The 13117-nt window shown below is 38.9% G+C and overlaps 1 long non-coding RNA gene across 1 annotated transcript; it reads right to left on the bottom strand.

Moving 5' to 3' along the window:
- Positions 1-4541: 4541 nt before the first annotated feature.
- LOC133782405 (uncharacterized) lies at positions 4542-10096 on the bottom strand. The gene is made up of 2 exons (XR_009870487.1): positions 9476-10096; positions 4542-4797 (listed from the first exon to the last, which is right to left on the bottom strand). It is a non-coding gene; the product is annotated as an uncharacterized LOC133782405 (long non-coding RNA).
- Positions 10097-13117: the final 3021 nt, after the last annotated feature.

The raw sequence follows: 13117 nt of genomic DNA, 5'->3' as shown, positions 1-13117 counted from the left end.
GGCTCGGATGAGAGTCTCGATCTCATCTTTCAAATGCCTACAATCGTCGGTATTGTGGTCGATGTCGTTATGAAAACGGCAAAATTTTGAAGTGTCTCTCTCTCCCTTTGGGTGCTTCAATGGCTCCGGCCTCTTCCAAGGGACCCGAGTAGAGTTGGCCAAGAAGATACTTTCTCTGGACTGCGTGAGCTCGGTATACGTCGTGAAAACGGGCTTAAACTTATCTACGGACTTATTCTTCTTTTGGTCGTGCTGACCGTTTTATCCATTGCCCTTTCTTTTTCCTCCGCCGGGCTGGTTGCTCTGTGCGACGTTTGGGGTCGCTGCCACGACCTTCATCCCTAATCCCGCGGGCTGATCGAGAACCTAGCTGGTTCCCGCAGCTGAGGCTTCGGCTTCTTCCAAGTTTATCCATTCTTGGGCCCTGTTAAGGAATTCGTTGACCGAGCTGACTCCCTTCCTCTGTATATCCTTCCATAGGTCTCCTCTGACAAGGATTCCGATTCTCATGGCCATGAGCTTGGAGCTATCATCTGCGTCTCTAGCCTGAGCAGCGACGTTCGCGAATCTGCTCAGGTAGGCTTTCAGAGTCTCGCCGGGCTGCTGTCTCACGTTAGCCAGGGAATCGGCCTGAACACGGGCGGCCTGGGAGGCTTGGAATGCCCTTTTGAAGTCGGCTGAGAAGGTTTTCCAGGAATTGATTGACTGTCTTTTACTTTGCTTGAACCACTGTCTGGCAGGTCCGGTCAGTGTGGAAGGGAAGATTAAGCATCGTAGCTCCGGGCCAATGTTATGGGCCATCATTAGGGTGTTAAACATCCCTAAATGGTCCGACGGGTCTCCGTCCCCGTTGAACTTTGACAAGTGAGGCATACGGAAACCAGATGGGTATGCCGTTGATGCTATATTGGGGGCGAAGAGTTCCATCTCGTCCCCTGAATCATAATCGTCTTTTTCTTTTTTTGATAGGAGCTTCCTCATCAGCTCCTCCATCTGAGTCAGGCGCTCGAGGGTTTGGTCCTAATGTCCTTGGTTACTCCGGGGCTATTCAACAGCTTCGGATCCATTGTACACATTTGGTGGGTTATTGCCCCTCCTATCTTGAGATAGGTTATTTGGGACAATCCCCCCGTTGCGTACTTCGGACAGGGCCCCCCCTGAGCGAGCCTAGCCATCTCCTCCTGCTCTGTCCCCTCTATGAGAGTTGAGGCGATCTCGCAGGTCACCTCCCTGGGTGGTCTGGTGACTTTGTGCCAAACTTAAACGCTGACGAAGGTCTCCCCCGGAGAGATCACTCCGGCGACTGCCGGTCCAGTGGCTCCTGCTGGATAGGCTTGGAGTCTGCCTTTGGTGGTGACGACTTGAGCCTTCCCCTGGCGCCCTGCTGCGCCGGGAAGGTCCAGCTGATGGCGGGTTTCTCCCACTACTCCCATAGGCTGGAATGCCTCGGACGGGCCGAGGAGGAGACAGATATCTGATCAGAGATGGAGGATGCCTGACTAGGGAGGCGATCCTAGTTCCGTCTGGACGGATCAAGTTTGGTGGGGGCCTTTCGGCCCTGCCAACCTCTTGGTCCCGCACCGGGCGATCTGGACGAGGCGCAGGACGGTCGTCGGGGACGGGCTGACATCGCGAGCCTTCCCCGGATCTCCTTCGGGAATTTCCTCGAGCTCCCCTGGGCGTTCTCGAGGATGGTTGGGAGCTAGGAGTCGACGTCCTGAACGAACGGCTGTATTGCTGTTGTCCGATCCTAGGCATTTCCTCGAAGTTTGCCTCTCGATGGTGTGATGAAGGGGTGGAGTTGGCTTCCGGAAGTCTATCCGAACGGCTATGCCTGGACCGGTTACCCCGGCGAGACTTAGGAGCCTCGCCTTGCCTCTCTCCGACGTTAACGCCGGTTGTGAGAGGGGGTAATCGGGCCAGGATATCCTGGATTTGCTGGCTAGCTGTTGCTAACTGACTCCTCAGTTGAGCGTTCTCCATTTCCACCGCAGTATAATAACATGGGTTCGGATTAAGTGGCCGAGGCGCTGAACTACCGGTATCATCTTGGCCCACCGGCTGTTTTCCTGGCCGCTGTTGGACTTCAGGAACTTGTTCATCAGGGATGGTAGTATGATGGGCCTCCTTCCCATCATGTTGTTCTGTCTCGTTACCATGCCTGGACCGAGTAGTCACCATAGTTGGATGTTTGCAGCAGCACTAATCGAACTTGCTCTCAATGAAAGCACCAAACTGTTGACGCGGTTCTTCGCCAACAGGTAATTAAGAGAAGAAGATAAAGGGATTAGTGCTAAATGTGGAACCGAAACAGATATATGATCTTAGAGGAGGAAAGAGGTGACTCAAAACACGTTTTTTAAGTGATTTGAAGGTTAAAATCCTTCTACTCCACTAGTCAATATTATTGATCTATACTGAGTATTTGGTTACAGAGTATTTCTTACAAGAGGTTATTTTTTTTCAACCCTTATCAACTCCCAGGGTCTCCATATTTATAGGAGAAGGCACCTGGAAGTTGGTAAGAAGGTCATCCCGTGACCTTCTTACTTGTTGTATCAATTCTGTGACATTCATGATTAATTCCTAAACCTGACACATAAGTGTGGTCAAATCAATAGGCAAGGAGGTAATGGGCCGCACGACCCAACTCAGTCGTGGGTGTCTGAATACGCACGTTCCTACTGCGTGTCCGAGAAGTCAGGGGGATATCAGACACGTGATGCCTGATATGTGCACGTTTACCTTGCGTGTGTTGACTTCGCAAAGGGTCATAGCCTCCATATGAAGCTCGTATCACGAGCTTCATACTTAGCTCGGTCTTCGACCTTCGGAAACCCTGCCCCGGCCTTGGGCAGTGAAGGCGAGCTCTTTGGGCTTCCTCAAGCTAGGAAGGCACGACACTACGACAGAAGCTCCGGCCCTTGGGGATGATCATGAGGTAATCATGGTTAGGCCGCAGCTCGACTTGCTAATCAGCCCGTGGAAAAATCAAGGCGTACATATATATATATATATATATAAAAATAGAAATCTTTATTCAAGTACATATTGTTACAATCCAAATATGTTCAAAATATATATATATGCACATATTACCACCAATAAAGATGCAAAATCAACATTGCAAGAACTCAACAAATAATAAAATAAAATCAAACAGTCGGTACAACCACCATTATTGCGTCGGTACAACCACGGCCATGACTCCGTCACACCACCACCCACGCAAGTCCTGTCATACGACCACCCCATGCCCAAACTTGTCACCTATATCAAAACAGAGAGAATAAGAGAAAAAGCATTGGAGAGATATAGAGACAGAGAAAGAGAGAGTTTACCGTGAACAAGAGAAGAATGTCAAGGATGGTGAGAATGTGTCGTCACCTTTGGACCCGTCACATTGGTTGGGGTCGAATGGGTGTTGTTGCCGATGGGGAAATATGTGAGGGATGGGGTGGCTGTTAGGGTTAGATAGAAAGAGAGAAGAAGAAAGAAGAAGAGAAAGAAAAAAAGAAAAAGAAAAAAAGAAAGAGATAGAGATAGAGAAGATGAGGGAAGAAAAGAAAAGAAGAGAGAGAGAGAGAGAGAGAGAGAGAGGGGCGCCTGGTAGGGTTAGAGAGAAAGAGAGAAGAAGAAAGAATAAGAGAAAATAAGAGAAAGAAAGAGATAGAGAAGATGAGAGAAGAAGAGAAAAAAGAAAGAGAGAGAGGGGCGGCCGGTAGGGTTAGAGAGAAAGTGAGAGATATGTTAGGGTTTTGTTTAATTTTTATTGATTTATTTTATTTTTATAAAATACAAAATTAATGAAATTAATGTGTGTGTGAGAGAGTAACGTGTTTCAAGGAAGAGAGAGAAATATATTGTTAGTTTTTTAAGTTTTAATAATAATGATAGTAATATATATATATATATATAGAAAAAGAAACATGTAGAAAGAGCTATTGTTTTTTTTATACATATTTAACGTCTTTCTAAGGGAGACGTGACATACACCTACTTTTAATGTCTCTCTATATTTTTAATGATTTACAATTGTGCTCATAAACAAAAACTTTCAACAACTCCCCTAAAAATATCTTCTAGTTTTACTGTCTTACACCATAGGTGTAAGACATCATAGGGAGTCATCAAAAGTAGAAATTGTTGTAGTGATTGGGTTAAACACAGCTCACAGTACTTTAAAATCTGTAATTTACCAAACACTCAACAACTTTTCCCCACACCACAGCTAGAGTTGCTTTTCTCTACAACTTCATTGGAAAGAGAAAAGATATCCCACATGAGTCTCTAACTTCTCTTTAATGAAGTGTATATATATCCCTTCGACTTGAGTAGGTATATTATGTGGTTATACATTCTTTCAAATGGATTTTGGGCTTGCATTTGTTTGGACCTCTCATTTTTAGTTTGCTTCTTTTCATTTACACAATTTTGCCTCAAACCTAATTCTAACATAAAATTAAACCAAACTATATATTTTCAAATTACTTTGTAAAATGTCTCACAACTCATAAATAATTAGAAAATACCACTTAACATATGAAATTCAGTGGAGCCTGTATAAAACATGCAAGTTGGATCCAATAGTTTAAAATAAAAATAAAGTGTTCTTATGCATCGTTTAAAGAAAATAAAATTTAAGTCCCGCTGATGGTTTTAAAACTAAAGTCTATGACATGATTCTTTAAAACTCGGCGCTTATGTTGATCGTTTATTCGTTCATAGGATACCCCTACGCCATACACACTCAGACACCGGAACTCCCCACATCACAAATCGTGCCAAAGAGAAACCCTATTTATTACGTGAAAAAGGAGAAAGTAAGGGGGTGAGCTAAAATCTCAGTAAGGAAGTACAAACAAATACAACAATATTCAAAAAAACACAATAAGAACATATTCATATCGTAAAACTCATAACATATCATATCATAGTCATATCACATTCCTTTCATAATCACATATCATAAACATACTCTTTGTCATCATAGTACCACTATTGTCCATGTCACATCTTGAGGTAACCAGCAAAAACATAAAACTGGAAAGACCTCTTCTGTGAGGTAAACAGGATCTCAGGTCCTTGAATAACATCGGTGCGTCCACCATGTGAGTTACGTCATATCCTTAGTAACTCATTTGTTGTGTTGCGTTTAGCACGCTAGCAACCATTTGTTTTTCATACATCATACAAACACATGAAATCAATTTCATATCAAAATAAAGGAAACATATGTTGCATCATACTCATCATAACATTGCAAGATAAAAATTCCATATCTTATAGTACATGGTCCATTATTATACATAGCATATCATTTTCCTCATAACAAACCAATCTTACGATTTCATAGCATAAACATAGAAATTCTACCTAACTTCCTTACTTCAGGTCCGAGCAAAGCAAAAATGAGAAAAACTTCACAACGAGCCTATAATCATAATCAAACATCATCTCTAAAAATCACATGTCAATACTCATGCCCAACACATATACCCCACGTGTGCATGAGCCATGCACACATGGTACAAGTTGCCCAATAAATCAAAACATACACATTTTCACATAAAATTATAAAAGAATAATACTAATTCTACCTATTAACCCTTCATGGTTACAAAGTAAAAACTATATGTTTGAGCAATAGACATTTATTTGAACGTACAAATATATTTGTATACGACATGCATACGTGAGAGCGTTGTTAAAATGTAACGTTTTAAAACAATAATTCATACATGCTTATTTCTTGCTTTCTTCAAATAAAATTCAGCAACAATATTACTTTACCATTCTTTGTTTCTTTAAGTACCAAAGTATGATTAAATCATTTAATACATTATTTTTACTTTATAAAAATAGTTCATTTAACCTTTCTTAATTTCTCATAAAATAATAATTCAATTTATTATTTTTAATTGCATAGAAAATAACAAAATTTGTAGTCATTTAGAAATACTTAATAAATTTCTTGTTTCCTTTAGAAAAATAACCTTTATAAATTTAATAAAATATTACAGGTTTAAATGTGAAAATTTATAATTTAAAGTGTGGGGAAATGTATTTTCACTTGTATTATTTAAGACTTAAATTATTTAAGTGTAAGATTCTTAAATTTTAAACAAAACAATTAATTTAGCTTAATAATACAAACTTTCAGAAACTATTTATTTTGTCTAAGAACATAAGTGAATTTAAACCTAAATATTTTCTCATTTAAATAATAAAAAAAACTGCACCTAAATAATAATGTGAAACTTCATATTTACATTATAAAAACATCACTTTTACATATACATAACTTAGAGTATAATTTATTTAATGCACTCACATTATTTATTTCATTTAAAAGACATTTCTTATTTTTAATAAAAAATTCATCAACTATTAATTCATTCAAAATCATAAACTTGGATTAACAACCATATTTTCTTCATAAAATAAAAACCAAAAATTCCATGTATTAATTGAGTAAGAACACCATTAAATGTGAAATAAAATACATTTTTATTTACTTAAAAATCAAATATCAGTTGAGGCACCACATGTGCTTTTTAAAACATTGTTTCATCAATATACTCACAAATTATAAAAAAAAAAAAAACAGCAAGCATTATTTTGCCAAATCATGTTTAAAACAGTGTCTAGCATGTTTCTACCACTCATACACCCCAAGAAAGAAAATTCTAACATCATCTAGATAATTAAATCATTGGTATGTTTTCAAGATCAAACATACATAAAACATGCTACAAGGAAACCCTACGTTGAAACCTATATCATACTTTCATTCCTTATTGTTTCCAAAACCCAAGCAATTCCTATCAAGCATGCTCCTAAGATCACAATTGATCACAAGATAGAAAGAGGATTAAAACTAAATATGAAAAGAGATAAGAAGTCCTAACATGTTCCTATTTTCAAAACAATGAACATATATACAACAATATTTGTACCATGCATAAAAACCCTAGGTCACCAAAACATAAGCACAACACATATATAATCCTAGCATGCATTACTCTATTAATACATCATAACCACATACCAATTTCATAAGCATGTTCATCAAATTTATGGATTCAACAGCAAGAGTCCAAATCATATTCCATGCTGAAAACACATAGAATCCTTTAACAAGTTTCAACATTCAAACTCATCATGCTTTCTTGTAAGAAAAAAAAATAACCATTCACTCCAACAAGAGACAAGACTACCCAAATTAAACTTGAACATCATGGCCCCATAATGTGCAATTGATAAAACAACAAACAATCAAGAGGAGAAAAAAAACTAAGATTATACTTTTGTTGACCGAAACCACCATAGCATTACTCATCATGATCAACATGTTTTCATTTCTCAATATCACATCTCTTTCACAACATCATCAATCATTACCCCAAAAAAATAGAAAGATAACATAATCCATGATCATTACCAAACTAACACATAAGGGAAAATCAATTACCTCTCTTGATTGTGGAATCAAGAATACACTAGCAAAAGAACATTGACACCTATAGAGATTTTCAAACATCATTCAACAAAAGAAAGAAGACCACAAAATACTATTAGATTCAACAAGAAGAAGATTCATAACCAAGGATTCAAAACACCAATACATGAGCACATACCTAGGGGTTTCGAAACCCTACTCTTCTTCTCCTTCTCCTTCTTTCTTTCTTCCTTTCTCTCTCTAGCTCTCACGCACTCTCTCCCTCTCTCTCCTCCTAGCCGGCGACACCAAGCACAAAATGACCCTCTCCTTTTCTTTATTCCATTTTTATCTAACCTTGGGAAATAACTAGTCCTAATGGGAAATGGGTAAGTTTCCTTTTTTTTTTTATTTCTAATTTTCATTTACTTTGTTTTTTAATTGATTTTCTTAATTAGAAGAAAATAAAGAGTACATAAAAAATGACAACTCTTCTTCCTATTTTAGCTATAATCACTCAATCAAAAAATTTATTTAATTACCAAATAAAATAGGAAAACAAAATATTTATTTACCACTCTACCTCACACGCTCATCTCCTCTCTTTCCTCTTCTTTTATTTTATTTATTTTTTTGTCTTTTAATTAAATCAAATAAAAAGAAATAATGTGTAGGAAATCTATTGTTGTCTCACCATGCAACCATACACATGCACACACCCAAGAGCTAAGGTGCATCATTATCTACCGTGCACCTTGGTGCATTCAACTAAAACTCATTTTCTTATTAATTATATTATTAAATAAATAAAACAACTAACAAATAAAACAATTCCTACCAACACAATTCAAACAATTAAAATAATTTTTAACACTTAACAATTATTAAAAAAAAACAAAACACAAAATTAATAAATACATATATAAAAAAATAATTTAATGCGCTACAGTTTATAATTTAATTTATATACCCAAATAACAATGCAAAATATGTAATTTTACACACTCATCAATCCCTAGTTAGATTTTCGTGAAACAACTCAAATTTCATCTTTCATATCATAAGAATATCCTTTTAAAAATTCATGTCAAAATACACAGTTTTGATAGGTGAAATTTATTTTCTAAACTAGTAAGTCAAGACTACCAAGAACAAAAGCATATTTACATGCTCAATTTAAAATATTTATATCTTGGGGAATACTTATTATAGTTGAGCGTTTTAAGACTCTAAAAATATCTAATCTTCCTAAATACAGATTGCTAAAAACAAAATATAATATAATATATATATAGTACCGAGAGCTCAAGTTCCGAACTTAATAACAATTTTGTTATTCCATAAAACTCATAATAATCACTCATAAACGATTCCTATAATCTAATTATTACCAAAAATAATTATAATAATAGTAGTAAAATCCTATCTTTAATCTTTTATACAAATACCTCGAGTTACTCATTTATTCTCGATTTTGCCATATTCATTCACAAACCGAAACTCAAACCCCAAATAGTTTTAAATAAAGATTTTGGGTCCTTTCATAAAATCCAAAATAATCATAATACCATTATGACTTCGACAATCATAGAATAATTATAATTATTTTTATACCAATATAGTACAGTTTATTGGTGGAATAATCTCATATGAACATCTTTTTGAACTTGAAAAATTTCTCAACTACTAAATTGAAGGTCCATATTAATAAATTTACTCAACGAGTTTAAGAAATCATTAATTAATTGACTCAAGTATATCTTGAGAAGTTTTATAAATTTAACTCAACACAAGTCTATAATTTTTCTAAAAATTATGGCAGCATAACAACTGCAAATAGGACATCCCTAAATATTAAGATCCTGAATATACAACAAATATACAATCCCAGGCACCAGTTCAATTTCACAATTGAATTCAACTCATCTAAACAGCTAAAAACGCACAATTAGATTGAAATAGCATAATAATCTCCTAAGCTGCATTTAATTTCTAAAGCCCTAAACAACTACAAATTGTGGTTAGAAATTATACCCATACGCTCGGGAGAACGATACGAGCTCAATCATGAACTTTGGAGCTCAAAACGATCCTCCAATAACTTGTAACTACCTGGCCAAGACCCCACGGTGGAGCCGGGCGGCGTACAGTGGTGCTATTGTTCAACCAAGGTGGTTGAAGAAATGGGCCACTGGGTTTTGAAGCCCAGGTCCCGAGGAGTCGCATGGTTGTGGCGGTGATGCTCACCACCGCATGAGGTAGCCGAATTTGCACCATGAACGCCGTCGAGTTTAAACATCCAACTATGACGAGTCTCGGGTCTGATTCCTTAATGGGTTTTGAAGCCTGCGATGCAAGGAACATGATGGTCGTGGTTGCTTGGCTTTGGTGACCTGAGGTGCCGGATTGAAGCTGAAAAGTCTCGGAATGTATGGCGTCGCCGCGACTATGAAGGCTCTGTTGAGGGCCTTACCCCACGCGTGAGGAGAGAAGCTCACGAGGCTGGGGGTTTCGGTGGCCTCCAGAGCTGCCTGTGCGGCGCGTGGCGGTGGTCGTGGCTGAAAGTGCCTCGATCGGAGCTGGGCATAACAATTGGGAGAGAGTGAGAGAAAGGGAATCCGAGAAAAATGGGTTTCTCTCCCTTTCTTTATTTTTTTTAATTATTGAGATTATAATCTTTTTATTATTATTTACATTAATATTTAAAATATATTTTACTTGTTTATTTTTTAATTAAAATAAAAAATTTGATAATAAAACTAATTTTCTTTTAAATTCTAACTTTATCCCAATTTCTAATTTTTTTTTTCATTTTTGTCCTTTTGGATATCTTTTGAATTTTCTTAAAATACCCAATTTAATTCAAATAAATTTTTGGTCAATTAATCTTAAATAAACAAATCCTTTATTTGAAATCTCAAATATTATAAAATAATTTTATAATATTTATTATGTTATACTCAAAGTTCAGCATTGCCACGTAGTGGCCCGCAAAGCAATGATATATCAAGACAAAGTAGCAAGAAGCTACCGTCACAATTATTCACCAAGAAGAATGACCCTTATCACTCACTCAGCACTTAGGCGGAGGCGAACCTCGCCAGCACTGATCTACTTCTCCCATTGCGTGAAGTCAAGTGATCCCTAGATTGCTAGGTTGTCGCCATTCATAAGAAGGAAAGGATCCTAGCCAATCGCCCTAGCGGATCGCCCTAGCTGATCGCCTTAGCCAATGAAGTGCACGCCACAGGTCTCAACTAGCTACAAGATGTTCTAGCTGATCGCTAGAGATCCTCGATTGCTCGTTGGTGGCCCCCACCACTCGAGCCTTCTTATACACCAGAGTGCGCCTTAAACCTCTACATGAATAAGACACGTCAAATTACAATTTTTGGTGAGATCAAAACCTACCTTCATCCAAGTGTATTTAAAATTAGCCTGGTTGGGAAAGAAGTTGTCATCGTCAGCTCTTCCCATCTCTGTGACTATATATAGTGCAAATCAAATGTAACAATGGTTGAAAAACAAGTTAGTAATTGTTCATTTTCAAAGAGAGCTCATACTCTCCATTACTGTAACTGCCCCAAGAACAAAATCAAACTCAGTGTACTTGTTCTTGAGGATTCAAAGTTCATCAAAAATATTACTGACTAAAGTGGACGTAGGTCATCTTTTTTGGGCTGAACCACTATAAATCTTTTTCTTTTTCATTTATTACCGCATTTATTTCTCTTTCTTTGGTTCACTATTCACAGTAGAGGTTCAACTTTGGATTTTACACACAAAATAACTCTTCATTTATTGCTATGTGCAAGTTGATGAAAAAATAGTCAATATTTTGGTGATTTCATTGAGAGTGTGTCTCAGAGTGGGAATGGCTCACCTACCACCCAAGGCTGCCTACATTGTTGGTCATGGCACCTAGGCGTGGTCCAACCAAAGAAAATGGCCCTGCGGCCCCACCAAATCCTCCTCCTCCGAGGAACTTTGAGGATGACCCTCATGAGAACCTAGAAGAGGACAATGGCGATCACGTCCCCCAACAACTTGAGGTAGCTTGGGAGGAGGTTGCTAGCCTGAGAGAGGAGATGGCACGACTGCGCACCGTGAATGTCGCTGCCATAGCCGAGTTGGCTGCTCAATGACGAGACATGGAGCAGCGCCAGAGAAAGGCGACTCTCGCCTTCAAAATGGCAGTCCGCATGGCTACAAGGGGTTTTTCGGGCAACCCCATTCCATGAATAGAGACAGGGTGGGAGTAGTCAATTGCTTGTCACTCTAGGAGCACAGCGAATCCTAAGAGATCTCGATCTCGGGCGGAATAACCCCCGTAGCCACCAAACTAGGGAGGTCAGCGACCACCCCAGGCTCGAGCCTGTGGTGGAGGTTTGGTTAGTCGCTCACTTGGTAGCCAACCATGTGGGAGAGTTGAGGAAGCCAATAGCGCCAATGTTGGCAATGTCTTCATGCGCTTTGGAGAAAGAGTAAGACCAAGGAATGACTCTGACTTAAGAAAACACCTGAAAAACCGCCGAGGTGACGCCGAAGACCAGAATGGGAGGGGGGACAAGATGACTTGTGTGACCATTTGAATGTTAGAAGAGAGGAGCAAGGGGACCATCATAGTCAACCCCTAGTCACCAATGACCAGGAAGCCCTAGTCACTGATGACCCAGTTCTTGCTTAGATTGAGGAGCTGAGAAAGGTAATTAGGGAAATTGGTGAGACCAAGAATGGCGAGCCCACTTTGAACTCAAGAAAGGCGAGTCCCTTCTCTCCTGGCATCGCCAACGTGCAACTGCCTGCAACTTTAGGATGCCACTGATGGCAACCTACGATGGCGAAAGGGACCCCTTAGAGCACATCAACAACTTTGAGATTTAGATGGAGATTCACAAGGTGTCGAACAAAGTACGATGCATAGTTTTCCCGCCCACTCTGGTCAGAGCCGCGAAGGAATGGTTTTGGAAGTATCATCCCAAATCCATTGTTTCTTGGGAACAACTCACTTAAGACTTTTACCAGCAATTATACGCCACATGTGTCCACCCTCATTAGGCTAACCACCTCGCCAATTTGAATCAAGGTGAGAAGGAGACTCTAAAAGACTAAATCATGAGGTTCCAGAAGGAGGTCGCTCGCGCCAATATAGTAGGCAATCATGGTGAGCAACAACGTCCAAAGCCCTCTATGGAACAGTCTGACCAAGAAGGCAGCCAACTCAATGTGTGATTTCTTGGACCGCGTTGACAAGTTCATAAAGCTAGATGAGGTGGTGAAAATGTGGACACAATGAAATGAAGACTGGAAATTATTCTCGAAGGTGTGGCTAAGACCGTAAAGGTAACGAGAACAATGGCAATGGGAAAAGGGCAAGTAGTCATTAGGTGTATTACAAGCAAGGGTAGGACTACAACAAGCCCAAGAAAGAGGGAAGACAGCTAACGTACGAGCCATGCTTTACCAACTACACTACCTTGGCTTAGACGTGCAAAGATATCTTCATAGCAACCGAAAACCAAGCGCCATACAGAAAGTCAATCCCGATAAAGAAAGATCCGAGCAGACTTGACCAGACCAAGTACTGTCACTGCTACAAGGACTATGGTCATGAAACTAATGAATGTCATCAACTTAAGGATGAGATAAAGTTCCTAGTCAAAAAGGGACACATGG

The sequence above is a fragment of the Humulus lupulus genome, chromosome 6 (genome assembly GCF_963169125.1).
Source record: "Humulus lupulus chromosome 6, drHumLupu1.1, whole genome shotgun sequence".
Classification (NCBI taxonomy): Eukaryota; Viridiplantae; Streptophyta; class Magnoliopsida; order Rosales; family Cannabaceae; genus Humulus; species Humulus lupulus.
The sequence above is the reverse complement of the archived record's forward strand: the minus strand, read 5'-3'. Positions and strand labels throughout refer to the sequence as shown.